Here is a 25,801-nt window from a genome sequence, read left to right on the forward strand (position 1 = left end):
TTAGCTTTGTACATGCATTCCTTTACCGAAGTCCCCAAGTCTGTGGGGTAGGGTTGGTGGGCGCAGAAGGAGAAATGAAGGGAGATGGTTTTACTTTTCTCCAAGCAAAAGGATGGTTTAATAGCATCATGTACTATAGCTCTTCTGCCACTCTGAGGGCGAGGGTGAGATTGGGTAATTTTTTAATTTCCCTTCCCAGACATTCCTAGAGAACACCTCCTCCTCTTAATGGAGACCTGGCAAGTGCAGGGGTATCCATAGGAAAGTGAGTGTCTCTGGACTCATTCCAAGGAGCATCTCTTGAGCTCAGTATCTAAAGTCTGGGTGTCACTGAGTGCCATGGGTTCAGGTTGCTAGTTTAAGCACAATCTGGTTTTACCTGGCTGTGATTTTGGAAATGGAAGGGTTCCTTGCCATTTTCCCCCTCCCCCAGGTAAACTCCATAGGCTCAGACAGGTAAATCTTGGCTAACAAAAGAAAACTGAAGAAAACAAGAGTTTTCTTTCCCCCTCTAGGAACGGGTAGCACACAGAAGAGGGAGTCAATGTTCTTGGTATGATCAGTAGAGGTAATGGCTACACACCATTAAGAACAGATCTGAGAATTTAAAAGATGGTTGAAAACCAGAACAGGTTGGGGTTTCTGGGGGTGGAGTAAGGAAGAGGGAATGCTGTATGGCAACCAGTCTTTTCTGCAAATTGTTTTAGTCTAAGTCTTTTATGCTGTGCAGTCTGAATAGCTATCCTATCTCATATACAGTAGTAATTCAAGGAATATTCTTTTTAGCAGAATAAACAAATTTTTGCTGCTTGACATGTGAAATGCTTGTACTAGTAAATTCCACAGATAGCTTCTTCCCCCCCCAATATTGTTTTGTCTGATTATACAACCTTGGAAGTTTAAAATTGACTGGTTTACTGTAAGAAGCATTAAGTAAATGCAATCTCTCTATTTTTAATAACAGTAGCTCAGATTTCATGTGAGATCACACTAGTCCTCCAGTGTAATTAAGTTTATGGTTTTCTTATGCACTTCAAATGTTTGTGATGTGCAGTTAATAGTATTTTTCAGACAAGTATTAGGACACTTCGGCAGCGATGTCAATGTGGGCTGGTGTCTATCAGCAGTGCAGACACCACAAAGTAATGGAAATTGCAAGACACTCTGCTATAATTTGTCTAAAAATATGCATGACAGCAAAGCTTTTTTACCTGAGTTTAGAAAGTGATAAGGCTTTGAATTAAAGTGAAGCTTCATAAATGAATCGGGCATGAAACAAGATTTTCAAGTTTGGGTCGAATTCCAGTGTGTATTGAGACTGAAGTATGGCTGAATATTGGAGATCTGCATCTTGGATTTTGTATCATGACTGTACCTCAAGTCTGATTTCTGCTACAGAAATTGTAACTATAAGCTGATAAAAGGCTACATAGGGAGTCTTGGAGAAAAGCTTTAGATGAGCTTTTCATCTGTGTGCATATATATACACACACATTTGTTTGTTTCTTTAAAAGAATCGTGATTTTTTTTTCAATACAAGAGCATTCTTTTTTTATTTCTAAGGAAAGAAAATTATACTAAAGATGCCTAAGAATGCCAGTGAAATGACTTGAAATTATTGAAACAAAATATTTCATTTACTTGAAACTGATGGAGGTTGGTTTTTTTATTTCAAAGAAGTTTTGATTTTCAAATTTTTGAAGATGAAGGCCAAAACTTTGAATTCATGAGGAGGAAGAATGTTTCTCACTTGGCTCCATCCACCACGCCTGTTGAGCAGTGCAAGTTAGCTAGATGTAGATCTAGATGTAGATGGTTTAGTTTGCAGTGTTTATCCCAGCTCTGTAAATCAAATTAAGATCTGATTATTCCAACATCTTGGAACATCTGGGCCTGAGTTTGCAGCGTCAAGATTTTGGGAGTCTTGAGATTCAGCTTAGTTGTGTATAGAAGTGTTGGAATTGAGCCCCTAATCCCTTTCTGAAACAATCCTCTCCGATATGATAAGGACTATCAGAAGTATCAACAGTAATGGTAAAGTTCTCACACATCAAAAAGACTCTTCTCCTCTAGAAAGCTGAAGTACAGCTTGCTTTAGGTAAGTATTTAGGGACAAGGGGCAATGTCTTCAAGCTGAAAGAAGGTGTATTTCGATTAGATATAAGGAAGAAATTTTTTACATTGAGGGTGGTGAAACACTGAACAGGTTGCCCAGAGAAGTTGCGGATGCCCCATCCCTGGAAGTGTTCAAGGCCAGGTTGAATGAGGCTTTGAGCAACCTGATCTAGGGGAAGGTGTCCCTGCCCATGGCAGGGGGGTTGGAACTAGATGATCTTTGAGATCCCTTCCAACCCAAACCATTCCATCATTCTATGACACAGTAAAGACCAATAGATAACGTGTGGGGCAGGTTCTTGGTGACCTTCTTTTAAGCTCATGAGCTAACTCCTGTGCAATGCTCAGCTGTGTTGTGGGGACAGCAGATCTAGAAAATCTCTGGCAGGTAGCCGTAAAACTAGCCCTTCCCTTCCTTTCTTAAAACAGCACATGCAAACGCTAACCAACTGTTTATTTTGTTCATGCAAATTTTTGCTCATGCAAATTTAGACTGCAGGTTTTCTTTCTTACACATGAAGTGGTTGGAATGTCCTTCTGAGTGAGAAATAATAACAAGGATAGTTTAGTAGAATCATCTTTTTTCTGTGTTCTCCTTAATCAAACGAGCATTGCACAGACTTCAGCGAGACTGCAGCATCAGTGAGGACTGCAGGATTTGGCCCCACAGGTATTAACTCCTATCAATCCTATGGGGAACTTTCTTTGCCTATTCGGGGGACCGCTGAGGCAGGAAGCAGAGTGGTTGGGACAGGCCATGGGAGAACCTGCCGTGGTATCAACTGGCCATCGCTGGCTGGGAGCTGCTAGTTGGCATTTGAGAGAAAATGATTTATCTGAGAAAGTGACGAGTGAGTGGAAATTAAAACAAAAGGATTGAAAACAGAGCTGTAATCAGTGCAGCCTGGTATCTCAGTAAACCAGGGTCGTTTTTGCATAGTGAATTTGGGGCAAATATCGCAGCAAGTGCTACAATAGTGGGGTCTTCCCCCCACTCCCTCCTCCTCTTCCATTATATCTACACTTGGAAGGTGGATGGTGCTGACTCATAAATTAAATTGGAGTAATACATACAGTGTATATATATTTCTGTCACTTTGTCTCAAATTAAACACGAACCTTCTCCCCTGACAAGATGATAGAAAAGTTAATTGCTCGCCCTGGCTTTAAATTGGAATTTGAATTTGCAAAATGCTAAAGGTTTATGAGATCTAAATCATGAGGAGCTTAAATTACATTCCTGTGATAAAATATTAATAAATCAATTAAAACATAAGCCGAGTATAATATTACTTTTTTTTGTAGGAACCTTGAACACAATAATTCATTAGTGTGTGCAGTAACAATTATTGTATCTTTTTTAATTTTCTTTTTTATTAGTTTTTTTTTTTTTTTTAAAACTGGGGAAAAGGCAACATCAGATGGGAACACACCACACAATGGTGGAATATTATCCCGGTACCAAATCTAGTCATCTCCTAGTAACAATGCACGTACATACAAAAGCTTCTGAGCACCCCTAACTGCACGTGTCACATTGTGGCTCCATTATAACAAGATGCATTTCCTAAAAGCTGGGAGCTGTTTCTCCCCTTTCCACCATGGGGGGGAAGGGCAGTATCATAAGAAGGGAAGTTACCTCAGTGCTCCTGCTTTTTTTTTTTTCCTTTTTCTTTCCCACCCGCTTCCCTTGCTGTTTTATTCTTCTCTTGTTCTCCTTCCCTTCTCCTTTTCCTTTCTGGGTACAAGATTGGTATGATTTCAGTGTCAAAACCATCAAAAATTCAGACCTTTCTGTAAAGCTGGCCAGAGTTTTGTGTTGGAGAAACCTCGACTAGAACTGGATTTTCTTACTAGATTTTCAGTTATGTTGTGAACAACTCTCACAGCTCTAATCTTTACATAACCCATTGCTGTGTACTATATAAAGAGCACTTCAGGCACAATATGAAACTTAGTTATTATTTGAGGAAGGAGGTGTTGTGCTAGCTCAGCATGCCTTTCTTACATGCAAACATAAATACATAAGGAATGCAATTATTACATATGCCTGCACACCTCTAGAGCCTGCGATGGTGCGGATTCCTTCGTCGAGTGCTTTATACCTTCTGCGAAATGACTGGACTGCCTGTCTAATACAGCTATGCTTGGTAAAGGATCTAATTGCTATTATTACCTCATTTGTGTTGAATTCTTGAAAGGTTATTTGGTGCAAATTACACGTTGGTGCCAAAGCGGCAGCTGTGGGGACTGCAGTCTGCTGTATGTATCCATAGTGGGGGTGCCGCAGCTGAGTGTGCTCTGCCCACCCTCTCCTGCACCCCGGAGTTGTGCGCAGCCACCGCTTCTGCCGGTGTTGAAGGACCTACTATGCACTCTTATTTTTGCTTGTTGCAGGTTGTTGTGTCCTTTCCTCCTGTGGGTCGTCGGTGTTGCAGCCAAGGGATTTATTTTTTTTCACTAAACTAGGGGTCCCCCTCTTAGGGTGTGAGTGGCCAGTGGAGGAGAGGACTGTGGGTGGCAGGGAAGGGGTGCGCAGCTGCTGCTCACCCCATCTGCCTTCCAGCAGAACCGCTGCCATCTCGCTCGCAGCCACGGGGACAGCTGCAAGCAGGCAGGGCCAGAGTCAGCTGGGAAAAACGGCCAGAAGAGATCCAGGAGCAGGTGGTGGTTTGGGCTTCTAACCACCTGTCTGAGTAACGCTTTCCTGCACTGCCCAGAAGCTATGGCAGGCTCCGATTTTTCCCTAGGTATGGGATTGCTAGTGATGCTCAGAGCCCTCCCCATGGTGAGACCATAACCCATGGATTCAAGGATCCTGCTTTACTGTGCTCTTGGCTCTCCTAACTTGAGAGCGACTTCAACTTGCAATTAAACTTTAGTTTCCACAGGCTTTTCCATTTGTCGTCCCTCTGCTGATGAGTCGAGTCAGGATCTGTTGTAGTGATGCAGAATATAATAAAATTTTGTGTTTCTAAGCACATGTATCATGCCAGTACTGCTAAGCTCTTCATCAATATTAAAGAATCAGTTGTTAGTTTTTACATGCATTGCTTTTCATTATCCTCTTTTCAAGAAGGGGGATGTGGGAAAAGTCACTTTCCACCACCTCTCAGAATCATGTAGCAAGCAAGTGGTGAAGATTCAAGTAGACTACGTGTCTTCCAACAGCCCACCCTTGCACTGAACCTTACCAGAATTGGAGAAACACCAAAGATGATGACTCCTGTTCATCATCAGAAAGTAGAAGCAGATGCAATTAGTTTCTTGTGGCTACCAAAATGAGCTAGCATCTAAAGCAACAAGCTAGAACTGAAAGCTTCACATCACCAGGATGGTCTGATCTTCCTTTATTATGATTTTGATAGTGATAGATCATTGAGGGTTGACCCAGCGTTGTTTATTCATGGTGCTTTATAATTACATTTACTCAATAGATTCCATACTTCATAAATTCTTTTTAGAGTGTGACTGAATCTTTGTGAGCATTCTTGTAAATAAGTTTTTAAAATTGGATTAGTCGAAGTTTGCGTGTGTGTAGGGAGGTGTTCCAGATTATATTTTTTTGTATATAGGGATGACTTCCAGCAGAAGCTAAGAAAACTTTTAATGCCAAGTAGACTATTTGCACAAGAGCATCATTGGCTCCCACCTTCCCCAGAAATGGAAATTTATTTTAGCTCTAGGTGACATCAGGCGCTTGAGGTGGTGAATTGAGGTTGATGTGTTGGTGCGTAAAAATGGAGAGGAGAGCATGGACTGGCCAGTGCCACTACAGGCAGTACCCTACAGCTTTGAGGATCATCCTGTCCAAAACCTCCCTTCTCTGTCCCCCACGAGGATCAACATCCTTTCTTTACCCCTGCCCCAGGCAGTCAGCCTGTGGACGGATGGATGGACAACCGCTGCGGTAAGAGTTTCCATGCCTGTTGGTGCCACCAAGGTTCTTGCTGGTGACGGTAAACACGATTTGGCTCCCTTGCTCTCATAATCAGGCTTCCTCGTGCTGAAACAGAGATGGCTCTATTGCAGTTCCAGGCCTCCAGCAATACCAACTGTTAAATAATAAACAGGCCCTGGTTGTTGGCAGTGGCTCTCTGGCCCGCCCACCCCTGCCAACACACGGTACCCTTTTTCTGGGTTTACCTGCTCGCCTGCACTCCACAGCACAGCCCAGCGCTCGTGTTCGGTGGAGGTGGAGGCAGCACAGAGACATTAGTCTCTGTCTAATCTGCTTGGTTTATTATTCTCCGAGGACCTGGGGTGATACAGCAAACATGCAGTGCTTTGGCAGCACTAACAATGACTGTGCTGTTGTTCCAGATAATAGTACAGACTTTTGCCTAATGCATGGGATATTTTTTTTCCTCTGTTCATCTGCCTATTCTTTATGATTGTCTTTTTTTGTTTGTTTGTTTTTTTTCCCCCTCTAATTTTTGGTTGGTGGTTTGTTTGGGTTTTTTTTGAGGCGTGGAGTAGCTACTGGGAAGGACTGGTTCCTCCTTAATCAGCAGTGTTTTTTCCTGCAAATTAAAAAATGAAGTAGCATGTTTAACTCACTTGTTCTGGTGGCATAATGGTATTTATTGATTTATTGCATTAAGAAGTATTAAGCCTTTTTCATGTAGTTTATGGTTAGAATGGGCATTGGAATGAAGAGCAATTTTTTAGTGAATGGAGGGACTCCATTATGGAAGTCACTCCACCAGTAGGGAAAAGATACTGCAGCAAATTAGCCCCCTTCTTATCTCCATTTTGGCTGCTTCTGTAGTTTTTGTTTGATTTCCTTATTGCTGTGTACACTGTACACATGTGGAAAACAGTATGTCCTGTTTTATGCAGAAGTGAAGTTCAAGAGCTTGGAGATAAGTTAGGAAAAATGTTGTGATATCATGAAGAAGAGATTATACGGCAGAGTTAAAATAAAACTACATGAATAGACTGGAGCATACATATAATTTGCCTTTCATTCTCTAAAACCTTGAGTGGAACAAAAGCCAGAATTTTCACTTGGAGGGATAATGATTTTTTTTTTTTAAAATCCCATATATGAAATTAGTTTTAAACAAAGTGGTTTTTTTTCCCATCCCATACAATTAAAAAGTCCTGTATTTAGATTCAACTAAACTTTGCACAGTGTAGAACATTCTTGTTTATTTGTTATAGAATTTCTTGAGCTGTGGGTTACCCATGACATGGATGCTAAGAAAAATCTTCATGTCTTCAACAAATACCGCACTTCAAAAATTTTGGTGTTTTCCAGCATTCAGGGGGGAATTCTGTCATAAAATTTCCTATCAACTCTACTTGAGACTTCACCCTTTATCATAACTATGGCAAATGTGAATACAAGGAAGCAAATATAATTAGTGATTGGACCTGGGAGTCCTGCCCTAGCTTTTCCTACCAGTATTTCCTCTATGCAGCTTTGCTGTTACAGGTCTGAGAACCTTTTAAAGACCTCACATAATTAGTGTTTAGTGTTTGAACTGAGAAATACAAGATGGTGAGGTCTGAGGTTCACTGATGCTGTTTCCTCTTAAAATAGATGGCATAATACACGTATAGTGTCCATTTTCAGTAAGAGGCAAGTTAAATACTCCAGAATAAGATGGGAAAACTTGAGTTTGTCTAAATCGTTGGGCCAAATCTCGTCATAAAGGGTTTTCAAAGCATCTAGCTGACATTGGGAGACCGGCACTCTTTGCTTCCCATGGCATTTGTTTTCCTAGCATACTTGAGCACTTCTGAAAATTCTTGTGTGTTTTTTTTAATCATCCCTGAAGGCTTTGGCCTGAACAAGCATCTAGCATTTGACGCAGTCTGTGTTGAGACTGCCGCAATGACTTCTCCCCCTGTTTGTCGTTTACTTGAATAGATCTCTATGGACGGTCTTTTGATTTATTCTTAATGGGAAGAAGTTGGAGTTCAGATGGGAGAAGTATCAGACAATGAACTTTTTGGTTGATGCCTTCTTCTGAAAGGTGTAGAATTTACATAGTTTCATATGTCATTTTTTTTTTTGTTATTTCATAAGAATGTTGAAGTGATGCCAACAGATAATTTTCAGGAGGCTAAAACAGGGCAGCTACAGGTATGCAGGGAGAGGCAGTGTGCTCGGGAGATTAATGAAGTGCCTTAGCAACTGCTATTGTAGAAGCTGGAAACCTTGTTTCATTAAGCAGAAAAATAAACTACAGAAACAGAAGACTCCCTCTTCTTCTTTCTAAAAGTGTTTCCTTTCTTAAAATGCACATTTTTAATCCAGTGGGAAGAGTCTTTTCTTACTGCTGACATACTCCTTAAATCATGTTGTTTTCAGGCAGTAGGTAGAGTGTGTAGATGAGTGACACTTGCTTGTAACTGTAACTAAAACATAGTTTTAGTGACATCAAAAAAAATTATTGCATTTGTAAGCTGAACCATTTACAGCAAGTAGAAGGAAGATTCAAAGCTCGAGTTAGCAATGGAACATCTCTTTTCTCTTTCAGTGCCTGGAGCTGTGCCATCTTGGGGTGTGATGTATTTAGTAGAGAGTAGTCTGGTCGGTATTTGGTCAAGAGAATCACGGGGAAGAGCTGCCAGGAGCTGTGGGAGCAATTCAGTAGATGGTGCTGTTCCCTTGAAGCCAGCTCTGGTGCTTGTGCCCAGCAGGATGTTTAGTGGGTGTTTATTTCTACAGCTCTAGCTTTCAGGTGGGACCTGAAAATCTAGCTATTTGTTGCCAAAAAGTCTCATTGATGCTTTTTGTCAGCTGTAGCGGTATTCTTAGATACATGTTTCAACTTTTGGGAGCAAATACAGTAGAGGATGAAACATAATGGTTTCAGAGTCATCTCGTACATACTCAAACCTGAAACTTGAAGAAATTTCAGGATCTGTGAATTCCAGAAGTCATAACTGGAAACCCTGCCCTGTGGCAACAAACAGGCAGATTTTTCCTTGCTGTGTGGGTGGCATTCCTCCAGGTAGCACCAAACTTGGTTTCCAGCACCAGGTGAACTTGAATCCAGAAGTAGACCCAGAGAGGACCGCAAACATTCCAGTGTTGGGAGTTGCTTGAATGTGAGCTCTCGATGATGGCTCTCCGCTGAGCTATGCTCTAGTGAAATACAGTCACTTAACTAACAAACAAAGCAGGGCTTTTTAAATGATTTTTTTTTTCCAGAGGACATTAGCAGTGTCTTTCCAAGCTGCCTCCAGATTTGAGAGTTCTTTTCGGAAACCTTCAGAAGCAGCAAAACCTGTTGTGATGTGCTGGACATATGTGAATCTTTTGTGGGACAACTGCTTGTTATGGTCACTCGGAAGAATATTCTATTCAGTTCTGCAGATTACATAAAATATAACATCAGAAATTTCCTTTTGTACAGTATGAGGTCAGAAAGGACCATTGGATCATCTAGTTAGACCTTCTGTATGTCACCAACTATTAGATTTGTCCAGTCATACCTGTTTTGAACCCAGTTATGCGCAGACAGCATCTGTCCATCTTGAAACCATAAGGAGGTTAAAACTCCTCCCTTCCATTGACAGTTTTGTTCCAATGGTTAGTTCCCTTGCTGTTTAAAAATGTGGGATTAGTTTCCGGTTCGATTTGACTTTTCTTTCTTGGCTTCACATTCCAGACTTTGGTTCTTGTTATGCCTTTCTTCACCCTTGTTGAAAATCCCTTTAGAAAACAATGAAAGAAAAGTAAAAATGCCTTCCCAAGCCTACCCGCTACCTCCTGTTTATGCCTCCAGGGACTGAGTTAACCGTCTTTACCACGTTGCACACTGGGTGTTCCTGTTCAGTTGTTTATTTGTTGTGACCCCCAAATCCTTTTCAGAATCGCTGTTTTCCAGGGTGTAGCACACTCATGCCCAGTCCTGTGGGTACAGCGTATGTTTCTCTGTTTCTCTTTGTTAAAGGTATGCCATACTGAAAAAGTTTATTTGAAAGAACAGAAGCCTGTGCAAATGCCTGATTCTCTCCATCTGTCGATATCCTGTTCTCTTGATCTTTGCGTCACCTGGAAATCTTTATCAGCAGTGATTTCATAGCTTAAGAGTCATCGATCAAAATGCTGAATAGTGTTGGGGTTATTACTAATTTTACCTGCATCTCACTAAAAACATCTGTGTTTGAAGAACCCCCGAGGTAATATTTTTTTGAGGGTCTTCCATTAGTTAGCTGTTCAACACGTGCTTTCATTGTCAGAACTAGAATGCTCTGTAGTAGTGCTAAGTCAGAGGCTTACAAAACTGTAAGTATGGAAGCTCTTAGGCTTAGAAAACTTCTATCCTTACCAAAGAACAAACCAAGGTTTATTTGACAAGACCTATTTGCCTTAAAACCATGTTGTCTAGCATTGTTTTCCTACCCTTCAGTTCTTTACCAATAAATTCAGTCTTAGTGTACGTGGGTGCAACTTTACCAGTGTCAGTAGATTTGTATGTTTTCCACATTTACAATGCTTTTAATGAGCTTATATTAGTAAAAAAAATACAGGAATAAAGCAAAAATGAAGGCTAAGGGTACAGCAACATAAGCAAGAGTACTTTGATTAATATTTGGAGAAGCAGTCTGTAAATTCTCTGTGTGGCTGTGGATGAAATGCTCTGGTAAGTCCCAATGACCATGGCAGAGCAGACGGTGGGGAAAGGTCTCTCACTGGAATTTTAATCCATCCAAATGCTTATGGGATTTCTTACAAAAGTTAACGTTGGATCTGAATTCTTCTTTTATCTTACATGAAGTGTATGTATATGCTCTGTGGGCATCGACACAGTACTCCCATGATCTTCTCTTGTTTGTACTAAAGCTCAAAGTAAAGCTTGGTCTCTTCTTTCATTTTCTAAAGTTCACAAAGGGAATCCAGTGAGGAAATCCTCAAAGCACCACAGAGTTGTAGGTGCTGTGCTGGTGTGGAGGTGGGAGGTTGATGACTCCCGTAAGTATCTTGGTGTTCCTTTCAGATAGCTTGAGACGTGATTTTCTTTCCTATCGAGTCTTGAGACGTTTTGCGCTCTAAGCACCCTATTTTGTCTAGTAAGCCTGAAGTATTTACCATTTACGTTAGTCTCCAAATGAAAAATGTCGAAGGGCTCTGCAAGCAGGATTCATGGACTACTGCATTTGACTCTGTCTAGTGTGTAGAAATTTGCAAGGTGTGGATGAGAGTTGTGTATATAGAAATATTTTAATCTTGTATAAAATAAATGTGTGGATTTTATTTTGTCTCTAGGGCATGGAGACTTGGCCAAAATTGGGCTGGCATGGATGGCAAAAAAAAAACGAATTAGAGTATACAAGAATGACCTACTTAAATTAAATTGGAAAAGAGAGTAATGGCTTGTAGCTATGGGATAATGGAATTTGGGACACTGGTGACTACACTTCATCCTAATCTAGCTTTTAATTGACAACAGACGTGTTTGTGCTTTATTGCGGAAGGACTTTGTGATCAACATACCTTTGCTGCATGAAACACTCATCTTTTTTTATGATGCTATTCAGGGCAAATAGTCCAGGATTCCAATGTTCAGGTCCAGGGTTTTCATTTGAATCCATTTGCACTGTATTCTGAGGGAAATTCACTCTGATAATTGAAAAACAATCAAACCCCTCCCAGTCTTTTTCTCCCTCAAAAAAAACCCACTTTCTTTCTGAACACTTAAACTTCTTCCTGTTCAAAGGATGATGTAGTGAAGGCCAATGTTTCTGATGAATGTTGTGTGGTAGGCTAATGTTTTCCTTGTTGAAAATATTTGGGGTAGGGACTCACTCTTTCTGCGTGGTGCAAAGGATTGTTGTTTCTGATCTGACTCTGAGCATTATTGTGATACAAATATTTTAATTAACGTAGTGTATGGATTAGAGAAGTTGGAACAGAATTCAAGTGATTTCTGTGTTGTAATGACAGATAAAATTAATGAGTCTCAAGCCTACTCTTTTAGCACTAGGCTTACTTTATTCTGTAGCCATGTTCTGAAACTTGAAGAAAGCATTCGATTTTCAAGAGAAGATTCCTTTACAAGGAAGTTCTTAATGATAAACCATTTGAAATAGCATTTTTTAACTTACTGTAATTTTTTCACCTATAAAGTTGCAATCATTTTCTCATTCTTCTTGATAAAAATGACATTTAGCAGTTTATCTATACATTCAGTCCATAAGCCCCTCCACCTTAAAAGTTCATAGTAGATTTGGTGAGATACTATGTGCCTTGGGAAGCCTGAATGATTTATTAAAATCCTCACCCTTCATCTCCTTCCAAATACGACAGTCAGAATTCAAAGTGAGAGTAATTACAGCTGTGTGGTTACGGCAGTACTGAAAGACAGCGTAATATGAAGACTCCAGAGGAAATGTTAACAATTCTAATAGTTTTTCATAAAAGACGGAGAGACACTGTCAAACCAAAGGTTTAAACAAAGAATAGGTTAAAATAAAAAAGAAAGACAGACTTAAAGGCCGTCAAGGGCCAGTTGGGCCATGGTACTGAGAATAAGCAACCAAAAACTTGTTCTCTGAAATATTGTTATCTTGCTGGCAAAAAAAAGACATGTCTATTATCTGTCCCACTAGATAAGTCACAGGGGGACACACAGGAAAGAAATAAATCTCTTTCACTACCTCTCTCTGAAATACTAAATTAAGGTTAGTGGCTACACTTGACAAAGAAAAAGTGTTTCATCTCTGCTGCGCGTAGTGAACTATTAGTACGACTGCTGCATTTATATAAATTGAATAGCATGCTATTGTCCGTCATCTTTTTCTTTTCCTTTTTTATCCTCATTTTGAATAATTCATGGGAAAAATGATCACTTCATAATGCCACAAACTCACAGCAGGCAAAACTAATTTTACATGATATGAAAACAGATTTTATTTATTTAAGAGTAATATTTAAAGAAAACAACAACTTTTTTGACACCAGCTGCTGGGAAATAAATAGAATATTTTATGACAGAAAAAAAAAGCGTTAAAAGCTGTTCCTGAGAGATGGATTAAAAAATAAAATATAGACGTTGGGCAGATAAATTTAAACTTGGTGGTCACTGATGTAATTCTGCTCCTTAGGGGAGTGAAGGGTGGTTTTCTGGAGGAAGGGAAACTTCAGAGGAGTGGTAAGTTGCGTATAAGTTCTCCGAGTAGCTGGTCTCTCTGTACCGGGGACTGGGGGCAACTTGGGTGACAACTCCTCAGGACCTTTTACATCCTCTAGACCAGATGTGGTTTTTTTTCCCTCAAATGTCTGTTGCATGTGAAGCAAGCCGCCTTTTTTTGTCTAGTTTTTCCATATCTGACCTTGGCTCTTTAGCAGGAGGAAACACTGAAGAGCAAGGATGCCATGTTAAGCTATAGCTCTTTTTTTTTTTTCCTTCCCCTTGAGCTATATTGATGAGTGCTGGAAGGGGTATTTTGGAGGGGGGAAAAAATAAATATAAAAATAAAATAAATCAGTTAATGGTGCTGTGCACTGCTTTTCCTTCGCGTTCTGGAGCAAGGGGAGGGAGAGGAGGAGTGCTGGGTGTGCGAGGTTCTCCCCTCGGTGCGATCTGGCTGCCTGCGTGGGACTGGGCGGGGTGCCACGGGCACTCCTGGGCTTCGTCCTGGCTGCCTGAGAGTCCAAGGAGCAAGTGGGTCGGTGCCCGGTTCTGGCGGGGTGAGGAGGAGGAGATGGAGAGCGGGAGGAAGACTGCGTGGTGTTTTAGCACAAGAGCAGTCGGAACACAAGCCATCGGTAATATAAATGTTGTTTATTGCATTTTCATGTAAAATTGTTTAACTTAAAAACTCTTAGTGACAGAGTGAATGTAAATCTGAGGCTGAGAGCCTGAGTCACCAGCAGAAGTTTATTATTATCCCTGATAACAGCTGAATTCCAGCCTTCCTGCGTGCCATAAAATGGGGCAGTTTTGTCTATTATTGGCGCCGTGAGCACCACTATAGTTAAGGGTTTGTCAGCAGTTCAGCTGTAAGCCCCTATTTTCACGGGTTTGTAACTCGACTGTTAAAAATTCACTCCAGGCTGAAACTTGGCACACGAGATGAAGTCTCGGCAAGTTATGCTGAAACTTAGGCTGTCCTCAGGCAGCTTCCTGACAGTGTTAAAAGACACGAGGTGTATGTACAGCTCCTTTCAAAGGAGAAGTGAGAGCAAGAGTGAGGGCCCAGCGTTTTGTGCCTTCGATTAAAAATGACGCTGTGGTTGGATTCTGGCTTGCTTAGAAAGGAGCACCTCGATGCCCTTTAATATTCTTCCATGTCTTAAATTTGGAAAGACTTTTATTTAAATTTTGCATAACTTCTCTATTCTCTTCCTTGTTAGCTGTATATGGAAAGAAACCCATCCAGCCCCTTGTATGCATTTATTTAAATGGGAATTAAACGCCCTGTTATTTTGCTATGTTTTAGTTTAAACACTATTTAACATTTCCGTTTAACTAACTGCCATTAGTTAGTTAATATTTGTGTAGAGCCTGGGTGGTATAACATGCTCTTAAGTGTGTGAAGTGTATCGCTGTTTGATACTCTCGGCAATATTGTCCAAGAGGTGGATTTCAAGGCCATAAGGCAGTTGTAACTGCTGGGTAGTTACAATGGTGCAACCTTTGCTCCAACCCAACAGAACGTGGTACAAGGCATGCTGTAATCGTGTGAAGAAAGCTTGATTTGGTGTCTTTGTACGCTCTAGTTCATCAAGGTATGAGCATCAATGCCTTTTTTTTGAAGGGATGTTCATTTTTCAAACTACTTGGATGCTTTTATGGGGTTGTCATCTTGAAAGTAATGCCATTGGGTTAGTTCTGATTTTGTAGCTGGTCATGGTGATCAGGGAGTGCCTTTAGTGCTGCAGACTGGCAAGAATCTTTTAAGAGGAAGAAAGCGAATAGTGGTAACTCTTCATATGATTATACAGATTTGATTTATAAGTAGATAGGTCCAGCTGTGAAATCTGAAGTTGACTCAGGAAAACGAACCTTTGTACATCAGAAGCAAAAGTATGGGCAACAGATTACAAGAGAGAAGGTCTGTTTGAGCTGCACCAAGAGGCGAAGGGTAAAAAAATAAAAATCAGTGTGGTAAAGATCAGCCTCCTGACATGTATGGAAAGATGGTGCTTATCTTGTTGTCATTGATAAATATAAATTATATATTTGAAAAAAAATTTGTCCATACTGTGCACATACAATTTTGTTTAGGTTTTTTCAGTACTTGACCTGTTAAGGATCTAATTGACTTACAGCCGTTGAAACAGCACTAGAAATGAAATTGACTTAGTGAAATAAATTATCTTGTCTTGCGCAGTCATAAATCAGAAATAACCCTGGATTTTTGTACAGGTCTCAGTGTTCTGACACTAGCATATATCTAAAATCAAAATTTGGCCAGCTATCTAATATTTGGGAGTTTCAGTTTGTGTTGTGAGGTAGCAGTTGGTTGGCATAGACCTCCTTTTGCTGAGGTCATCTGATCTGTCTGCCAACATCAGTGCCCGGAAAAAGTTTTCATTATCTTAATATCCACCATTCTTGATGAATGACTCTCATATCTAACCTTGATTATCTCTGGAGAAATAGTTAAATACAGTCTTCTGAAATTTGCTACCAAATATTTAAAGGTCTTACTGCATTGGAAATCCTAAGTGTAGTGAATTGTAACTGGCAGTGAGGCTGAGGTGCATCTTCTGGAGCTAACTTTTTGCTAAACTATATTTGAATTCAGGCACTGTTGGCAGAGCATGTGAGAGGGCTGAAGGTCCAGGGGGTGCGTAACTGATAGAGTTCTGTGTGATCAGTCTCGGAGGTCTCAGTTTAAAAAGCGTCATTAACTCAGTGTTACCTTTCAGTGCCTTTCTAAAATCTTTCATTTTAGACAAGAGGTCTGCGTGCAGAATTTAAGAGGCTTATTTTCTTACACAGAAATAATGCTGCTAAGCTGCTAGAAATCTCAGCAGCTTAATATAAATGTTCAAATAAAAAAAGTTAGTATTTTAACTGTATAACCTTCAAATATAATTAATAATGAAATCCTAAGCAGGAGCCTAGGGGAAAGCATTTGGATTCTTTCTATTTGTGGAATAGGTGCAGGTCTCTAGTGTGCAGTTGAAAATAGGGACTAAATATGAGCTGATGATTTGGAAATCACTATGTGTACTGCTGAATACAGTCATAGCTGGGATGTAAAGTAGAGCACAGGAGAAAATGCAAACAGAGGGACCTGGGCCACCAACTTCACACAGATAAAATTCCAAACTTGTGTACTAGGTGGGGGTATTCAGATGCGGAGTTTTTTGATTTGACTTGAGGATTAAATTATGTTATCCTACCAGTGCAGGAGGTAGTATATTATTTTTTCTTCATTCCCTTCCCAGTACTACCCAAATTATTATTCTGGAACATAATTATGGGAAACAAAAATCACAGTAAGAGGGTGTATCATGGCCACTTGTGTGATGAGCCTGTTAAGATTTCTAGCACAACAACATGCCTTCCAGAAACACTGCCTCCCAGAGAAAGAAGACGTTGTCAAGAGTTAATCTCAAGGTGGTGGTCATATTCTAACTCAGAAAGGCAGAAGGAAACCATCAGGTGATCAAGAGCCTTCTCAAGAGCAGTGCGTGTTCTCCAGTGCTGTTGGAATACATTGCTTTTTCTGGGCTTACTCTTTTCAGAGCCTGTGTACCAGTTCCAAGCTTGAAGGATGCATGGGAGAGCCACTGGTTTTCTCCTTGGTGTAATGCTTAAACTCTGCAGCGGTGTTAGCTGTAAATGGGAACTATGTGATTGTGTGCCAGAATTTTGGTCTCAATGATGAAATAAGCAAAGAGGAAAACTGTCTGCGGGTACTCAAAAAAAGGGATGTCCACACGGTACTCTGCAAGAGTGTAAGTGGAAAAGGCAGGAGCCCTGAAAATGACTGGTTGTTTCTTTTTATTTTCCAGCTCTTTAAGCAGCTTGCGGCACAGGCTGTAGGTTTGATGAGGGTATAAATGAGGGTCAAGGTGGAGATTGCTACATTGGGAAGGAGGAAAAAAAAAAAAAAGATGCGACTGGAAAATGGAGTTCAGTGTAGACAGTAGTCAGCGTTTACGCATCGCTGTCACGCTGTGTGACCTGAGGTATTGCAGTTATTTCCCATGTAGGTATCAGTTGCCATTTTACTGACAGCTTCTGAAGAAGTGATAGTATTGGCTAATGGAGCAATCGTACTACTTGTCAGAGAAGAAAAAATTATTTTTAGGCTTGTTCGTTACAACAACACCCTGAAATGGTTGATGATGCCTGAAAGGGACAACATGAAAGTCAAACTGTTACTTCCCATAGCCTGTTTTTCAAACAGGAAGAAGCAAAAATCTCATTTTGGGAACATCTCAAAAGAAAAAGGGATGTCTATAAGTCTTGGAAGAATGGGCAGGCGTCCAGGAATCAATACAGGGAGGAAGTTAGGACATGTAGGGAGATAATCAGGGGGGCAAAAGCCCAATTGGAACTTAGACTAGCCTGCTCCGTAAGGGATAACAAAAAGTCTTTCTATAAATATATTAATAACAAAAGGAGGGCTAAAGATCACCTCCAGCCCCTACTGGACTCGGGGTACGTTAGTCACTAGGGATGAGGACAAGGCTGAGGTCCTTAATGCCTTCTTTGCCTCAGTCTTTAATAATAAGGTCAGTAGTTCCCAGGTGAGCTGGCCTGTGGTGTCTGAGTGCAGGGAGGGAGAGCAAATCGAAGCTCCTGTGATCCAAGAGGAACGGGTCAAGGATCTGCTCCTTCGGCTGGATGCCCACAAGTCTATGGGGCCTGATGGTATCCACCCGAGAGTCCTGAGAGAGCTGGCGGATGTCATTGCCAAACCCCTGTCCATTATCTTTGGGCAGTCTTGGCTCACTGGGGAAGTTCCGCTGGACTGGAGGCTGGCGGATGTGTCGTGGTTTTTGGACTGAGGGTCGAGACAAGAACCGAAAGGGAGCACCCACCAAACATGGTCCCGGGCAAAACATCACTCAGGCTTTCTTAATAAAACAAAACAATTTATTAACAGTTACTTAACAGGAGACAAGGGAACGAAACTGGTTACTTGAGAGGAGAAAAGAGAAAACAAGGCCAGATCTTAAAACAACAACCTCCCCACCCCCTATTTTCTTTCCTTCCTGGCTCTACCTCCCCCCCGGCGGCATAGGGGGACAGGGAATGGGGGAGTGCAGGTCAGTTCATCCATGCTGTTAACTGCCGCGCCTTTCTTAAAGGAGGAGGAGTCTTTACACCATTTTTCCCTTGCTTCGGTGGATCCCCTACTCACGAAGAAAAAGTCCCCAAACTTTTCCAGTATGAGTCCTGCCCGCAGGATTGCAATCCTCCCCATGGATCGCACCAGTTTGGGCTTTACCAGTCTCGGCCTCTTAGGGAGCTGCTGCCACTCGCGTCGGCCGTCCCACGGATTCCAGATGCCTCCACGACCTCGTCATGCATTCCATGCCCCATTGTTAACAGTACCTGGTCGCGCATTCCCTGCTCCACGACCTCTCCCGGGCTCAGGCATCTCCTTTCCGACGTGGGTTTCTCCACGGGCCACGAGTGGGTCGCTGATCCGCCGAGTACACCCTGGCTGCAGGGGGGCCGCCTGCCATCTCACACCGATTGCAAGGGAAACCTCAGCTCCAGTACACCTCCTCCTGCTCCATCTTGGCTGACCCGGTCATTGTGGTTGTTTTCTCTTAGATATTAATCCTCTCTGGGGAAGCTCGGCCCGGCAAGCAGCCCGGGAGCGGGGCGCTTCCCGAGTCCCCCATGCGGCTCCCCGGTGCCATCTTGAGCACATGGCGCCGGCCCGGGCCCAGGCAGCCGCCCGGCCGGGAGCCGGGAGCGAGGGCAGCGCCCTCCTGCTCTCTCCTCGCTCCTGAGCAAAAAGCCCCTTTCCCGCCCCTTTGTCCCAACTTAAATAGGGCAATTCGCAGAGGCGCCAATTTGGCTCAACCTCCCCCGGGGGGGATGGGACTCAGATCTGGTGGCACAGGGAGCAAATCCCCTCCCCTGCCACCAGAACACCCCCCCCACATCAAACTATCACAGGATGTTACCCCCATTTACAAAAACGGGCGGAAGGAGGATCCGGGGAACTACAGGCCTGTCAGTTTGACCTCAGTGACGGGCAAAGTCATGGAACAGGTTATCCTGAGTGCTATTAATGAGCACATACAGGTTAACCGGGTGATCAGGCCCGGTCAACATGGGTTTATGAAAGGCAGGTCTTGCCAATCAAACCTGATCACCTTCTATGACAGGGTGACCCGCCTGGTTGACAAGGGAAGGGCTGTGTATGTAGTTTTCCTTGACCTCAGAAAAGCCTTTGATACAGTTTCTCATAGTGTTCTGGTTGAGAAACTGGTAACTGCTGGCCTGGATAGGCACACCCTCCTTTGGGTTAAAAACTGGCTGGATGGCCGGGCCCAAAGAGTGGTGGTAAATGGGGCTAAATGTGGCTGGAGGCCGGTCACCAGTGGGGTTCCCCAGGGCTCAGTGCTGGGTCCAGTTCTGTTTAACATCTTTATCAATGACCTGGATGAGGGGATTGAATGTACCCTCAGTAAATTTGCAGACGACACCAAGCTGGGAGGCTGTGTCGATCTGCTCGAGGGTAAGGAGGCCCTTCAGAGGGATTTGAACAGACTGGATTGTTGGGCTGAGGCCAATGGCATGAGCTTTAATAAGGCCAAGTGCAGAGTCCTTCGCTTGGGGTATAAAAACCCCAAGCATCACTATAGGCTCGGGGAAGAGTGGCTGGAGAGCTGCCTGGCGGAGAAGGACCTGGGGGTGTTGGTTGACTACCAGCTTGATATGAGCCAGCAGTGTGCCCAGGTGGCCAAAAAGGCCAATGGGATACTGGCGTGTATCAAGAATAGTGTGACCAGCAGGAGCAGGGAAGTGATCCTGCCCCTGTACTCGGCACTGGTGAGGCCGCACCTGGAATATTGTGTCCAGTTTTGGGCCCCTCGCTTTAAGAGAGACATTGAGCTCCTGGAGCGAGTCCAAAGAAGGGCGACTAAACTGGTCAAGGGGCTGGAAAATAAAACTTATGAGGAGCGGCTGAGGGAGTTGGGGCTGTTTAGCCTGGAGAAGAGGAGGCTGAGGGGAGACCTGATTACAGGCTACAAATACTTGAGAAGGGATGATGAGGAAGTGGGGCAAGGGCTCTTTACATTAGTGTTGGGTGATAGAACAAGAGGAAATGCGTATAAGCTTAGTCAGGGGAGATTCAGGTTGGATGTTAGGAAGTATTTCTTCTCTGAGAGGGTTGTCAGCCACTGGAATAGGCTGCCCAGGGAGGTGGTTGAGTCCGCATCCCTGGATGTGTTTAAGAATAGGGTGGATGATCTACTTGAGGATATGGTTTAATGGGGATTAGGGATGGTTGGACTCGATGGTCTCTAAGGTCTTTTCCAACCTAGAAATCTATGAATCTATGAATCATACAGTGTGGAAAGGACACTGCAGACTGGCTCCCAGCCTGCTCTTCTCGAGCCCCAGCTCCAGCATGGCAGCTGCCAGGGCTGCATCTCAATCCCAGGTCGGCCTCCTGTGGTGTGGTACTCTGTTCGTTCTCTCACAATGGCCACACCATCCCTCCTCCACCTCTCCGCAGCAATAACTCTTCGCTGCAGGAGCTGTAGCCTGGGGATTTGTGACAGTCTGTAGTGGTCGTAGGAGACTCTCTGTTCTGTGCTGCCTTCTCCTTGGGAAAAGTGATGAGCTGATGGAAACACTCACTTGTCCATGTAGCCAGTTGCTAACCAGTTCATTAACGCTTTCACATTATGCCAAATCTTTCGTCTCACCTCAAGCAATTGAAGCATGTGCTAATGAATGACTGTTGGGCAGCTTCAAATTTTTTATGTAGTCTTGAAGTCTTTTATGTAACCTTTCACATGGGATAGTCGTGTCTAAATGTGCCTTACACCATTAACAGAGTTACCTGTTTTCTGAAACCAGAAGCTGAAATAAAGCAGAAATCAACTTTTCCCCTTACTCCAGATTCAGAAGAATGTTCTGGATATCTTAAGACATTAGCAAATAAAGATACTAGATGCAAATAAAGATGCTAGATATTCAAAATATTAGCAGATTCCTCTAATAAAGTGGTTTAGAGTTTTATCTGAGATCCTCATACTCTTCAGCAATGTTTGTTAAACCTCATATCTCCATAGGGCATACAAATTGTTCATCTTAGCCAAAATCACATATTAAGTGTTTGATAGATCTGGAATGGAGGTCTAGTCTTTGGACTTTTTTAGCTGTCAATTAAAAGCAGAAGGCTTTTTTTTTTTTTGTCAAAATGGTGCTTTTTGGTGGTATGTAGTCTTTCTCCCACCTCAAGAAGTTAATGAGAAGGCTTCTTGTCATAGAGTTTATTTTTATCAGGACTGCTGAAGGTAGCAGAGAACTCACAGTAATTTTGAAGAAACAATTAGTTCAGTGAGCACTGGAATTCATGAATCTAGATTTTTCTACAGATTAGTGTTATGGTTGATTGACTTGCTACCTAAGAAGGTGTGAACTCTCACTGAAGTATTTTCTGGTTTTTGAGATGTTTATAAATCCAGTGCTGTGGTGCTTAAGGTATGAACTTGTACTGTTGGTTCTGTCTGGAGGGATTTAATAGTGTCTCTGTCTACTCTTGCCTTTTTTAATGAAGCTTGTAGGAATCAGCTTTTTTATTCAGGGTTATACCCCTCTAGCAAATTTGGTTGAAATTGATACATTAAAAGAGTATTAGGGAGACAGCATGTCCAGCCAGGACATTTTTAGCCTTAAGGGAACCAAGAGAAAAAGCTGGTATCCAGAGACAGGATATCCTTAGTTATTCCAGGTTTAAGCAATGATTTGCTCTATGACCTTTGGCAAACCACTTGTCTCTTTATGCAGTAAAAAAATATCGATTGAATCGATCTCCGTGTGGGATGAGGGCCATTTTCAGGTTCCTGATTGAGGAGCTCAGAATTCTTTATTGCCAAATACTGAGGAGGTAGAAGGTAATGGTAAACAGGCTGTCAGTATTTTCTTAAGATATGCTGACATGTGTCTTTGATAATGATTCATACTGAAAGGTTTGAGCATGTTCTGCTGATTGAATAATGCAGGTGAAAATGTTTCTCTGAATTTAGGACAGTTTGGGTATGGACTGTGCAGCCTGAAGAAAGGAGACCTAAGAGCTCTTATGGGTTTGAGAGATTTAACTGAACATTAGCTTACCCTTTAATAAAAAGACCTCCCAGAAATTAGATCTGTTTAACTCTTCATGTACTATCTGTGATTTATTGCCAATTGAAATTTGCCATAAGAGAAACAAATTGCCTAAGTTCATTTGCTTGGGTTTGGTTTTTTCAGTTGTACACTGGCGAATCTGTGAAAAGTAAAGCATCAAGGCTTCTTTTTCATTCCTTTCACCTGTCTGTAATGTATGCCAGAGCCAATATCTCCCTTCTTTTCTTACTTGATTGTGTGATGCAACATGTGAGCCATGCAGTGGGAAGCTGGGAAGCATCAGCTGCAATGAACTAGTGTTTGGAAGACTGACTGGTAATCAGGCCAGTTTAAAGCTTAAAACCAAATCTGTACTAGACTGGCATTCATTAATAATGCATATAGCCAATAATCCTTAATCATTATTAGTTACTATCATGACATATTCAAACAGTTGATTCTTAACAATCCTGTTCCACTTTAACAGCGAGTGTAAAATACCACAGAGTTGATGCCTTGTGGTTGTCCTTCAGTCCCAGGTGGTCTTAGTCATCTAGGTCGAGGTCATCAGTCAAGAGCTCTTTCATGAAGGAAGTGACTTCTTTATTGCTCATTTTTTCATCTGCTCTTCTTTGAGGTTTTTATGCTTCTCGTCCCTCTTTACCTCCGTTTTGGTGAGGGGAGATCTCATCTGCTCCCAACATGATCTTATTTGAAGACAGTCTCTTGCTCTATTTCTACCAGACTTTTTTCCAGCTCAATCTTCAGGATTATTCTAGTACCAGCAGATGCCTTTCCTGTCTATTCTGTGTCCTTTTTCTTATCCTGCAGATTTTAGTACTTGACACGTATTTTCTGTACCTCCTTTTCTGCAGCAGTAACACAAGTATCCACTTGCCCCTTAGCGATTATATGTTGCTTACATACTGGTGCTTAGCTGTGTTACAGAATGTTTATTCAATTTGTCCAATACTAACAGTTATGCTGTCAGTTTTACGGTCTTACAAAATATTATATACTCATGTCGTGACTGATTGCAGTGTGCTTATGTTTGGGTTCAACGCAAGCAAATATCAGTTATATCTAGCCTAGCGTACTTCTGCTTTTGGTGTGCCACAGCCTCTGCTTTGGCTACACCGTGGGTTTTCCAAAAGAAGGAGCTTTCTGTTAGTGTCAGGCTCTTTCACAATATTTGTTTGATTGCTCTCTACTGGTGTGGGAATCTTCTACGATGCTCCTCAGATTGACAGGATGGTGAGAGTAACAAGTACAGCTCTGCACAGAATATGGCTTATTGTTCCTGACTTTTAGTTGGCTATTGTATGATATCCAAAATGGTTCTGATTAACTGAGTTTATTATTCCTGTGGTCCTTGAACTTTGATTACTTTGGGTGCACAGTTTGAGCTCTCTGTCAGGCGTGAGGCTGACCATTTGATATGTCATAAATTTCACATTTCTTCATTGTGTAATGAAACGGTTGGTGTTTTCAGAATTTGTTATAGCACTTCATAAAAGGGAGAGGGAGTTTTGTATTTGTTTTTATTTTTGGAGTGTTTTGTTGTTGTTGTTCTGTGGCATGGAAAGTTGAGATGAAGCTGCTTCCTCTACAGGGGTCTGTGACGCTACCAAATTTTCCATAGTTACTACTGCCACATATGGTTTTCTGTACTCTCTTGTCTCCGAGTCTTTTTTTTTTTTTTTTCTATTCTGTGGAGAGTCTTCAGTGAATATCAGCCAGCAGGCATAATGCAAGAAATCTCAGAGATCATCAGTCAGAAGTTACGTTTGACTACGCCAAATTATATTTAATGCAATTTTTTGGTTTTGACTCAGGACATTACTTTATTTTTACCAACAGTTATTAACAGAAGGCCAACTTGTCCCAGTTGTCAGAAGATGATGGGAAACTGTGTGATGGGAAACAAAGACCACATTAGGATGTCTCTACAAATGAGGTGTGAAGTCTTGAGCTATGTAGCCCTTATCTATAGTGGAGAAAAAATAGAAGACCACTTGTGGGCATCATTGTAGACAGGGCTGGTAGGGTAGTGGTGTAACTGCCGAGTTCACCACTGTGTGGTTCCCATGGCGTTGCTTACACGGTGTCAGTGTATGATGACACCTTTCTTAAATACAGAATGAAGTACTGACTATGAAAAGGTGATAAAAAACCTAAAAAGGTTCTAGTTTGGAAGGAAGGATCCTAGACCTGCTCTGATGTTCTTGCATAGTTACATTGTTTAGGCCAAGCAGAAAGGACTGCGGTTTTGGTTCTCAGTGTACAACCCAGTTGGCATGGCATGGCATGACATTATGAAGAACCATGTTACTTGGTTGCAAGAAGGGATCCAAAATGATGATTCACTTCGTTTTATTGCTTTCCTTCACCCTTGACTCCAATCATGTGGTGTATTGTTTTAGCTTTTAATTTTCCACTAATGGCATTTATATTCTAGGGTGAGTGATACTAACGGAGTTATCTGTAGGTGTTTCACTGGCAGCAGCAATCATTTAATTCTTCTTGGATAGATACAAGCTCAGTTTTGGTTCTTTGCGCTTTAGTCTTGTGTTGAGAGAGTTCAGCATGGTCAGAAAAGAAGGAGCAGACTATCATTCTCCTCAAAATTCTTATCCAGTCTGGCTTATCTGTCTGTGTCTTTCCTTCAAGTAATGACAATGACAGAAATTATTTTTCTTTGCTTTACTAGAGGACTTCTTGAAATTCTTAGATGAGATTGCACACAGTTTCAATTCTATATTGAAAGTTCTGTTGATTCTTTTAGCAAGGTAGGTATTTTTCCAAGTATTGCTAAAGAACCTGTATTAAGAAACTTAACGAACAGTATTTTGAACACTCGGAAGAATAAAAATCACTTTCCTGTTTAATGCCTCCAACTTTAATATTGAATATGATCATGCAATGTTCTGCACCCTCCAACCCAGAAATTGTCCACCATACCTGTCAGTAAAATAAAATTGTACCATTCAAAGTGCAAAGGGAAGGTACAACAGAAAAGAAAAATAAAAAATCCTGGGTGGGGGGGGGAAGTCGCTGTTAGTAAAGGAAACTATGACAGCATTGTACTTATTACCTGAAGTGTATGAATTTTAAGTTGTCTTTTATAAGCTCTATCTGAAGTTTGCATAAAATGTGACGAAATTTGGGATCAGTACAAGACATGTCCCTCAGAGATGCATACAAGGTTACGAAAAGTAAAAGAACACCTGCGTTTCTTTTATATATTTATAGGTTTCTTTGTGTGTATAAAGAGAACACTTTCAAAGCAAAAGTGCAGAAGTTTCTTTGCGTTCTCCTTTGTCCAAATTTCAATTTTTAGGGTTGCAAACTATCTTTAAAGATCACTTCCACTTTAATATTTCTGACTTCTGGCTTTCAAACAATTGCCATTTTACCTAAAAGGGCAACGTGTTTACAGATTGTATGTGAAATCA

The sequence above is a fragment of the Tauraco erythrolophus genome, chromosome 1 (genome assembly GCF_009769465.1).
Source record: "Tauraco erythrolophus isolate bTauEry1 chromosome 1, bTauEry1.pri, whole genome shotgun sequence".
NCBI lineage: Eukaryota > Metazoa > Chordata > Aves > Musophagiformes > Musophagidae > Tauraco > Tauraco erythrolophus.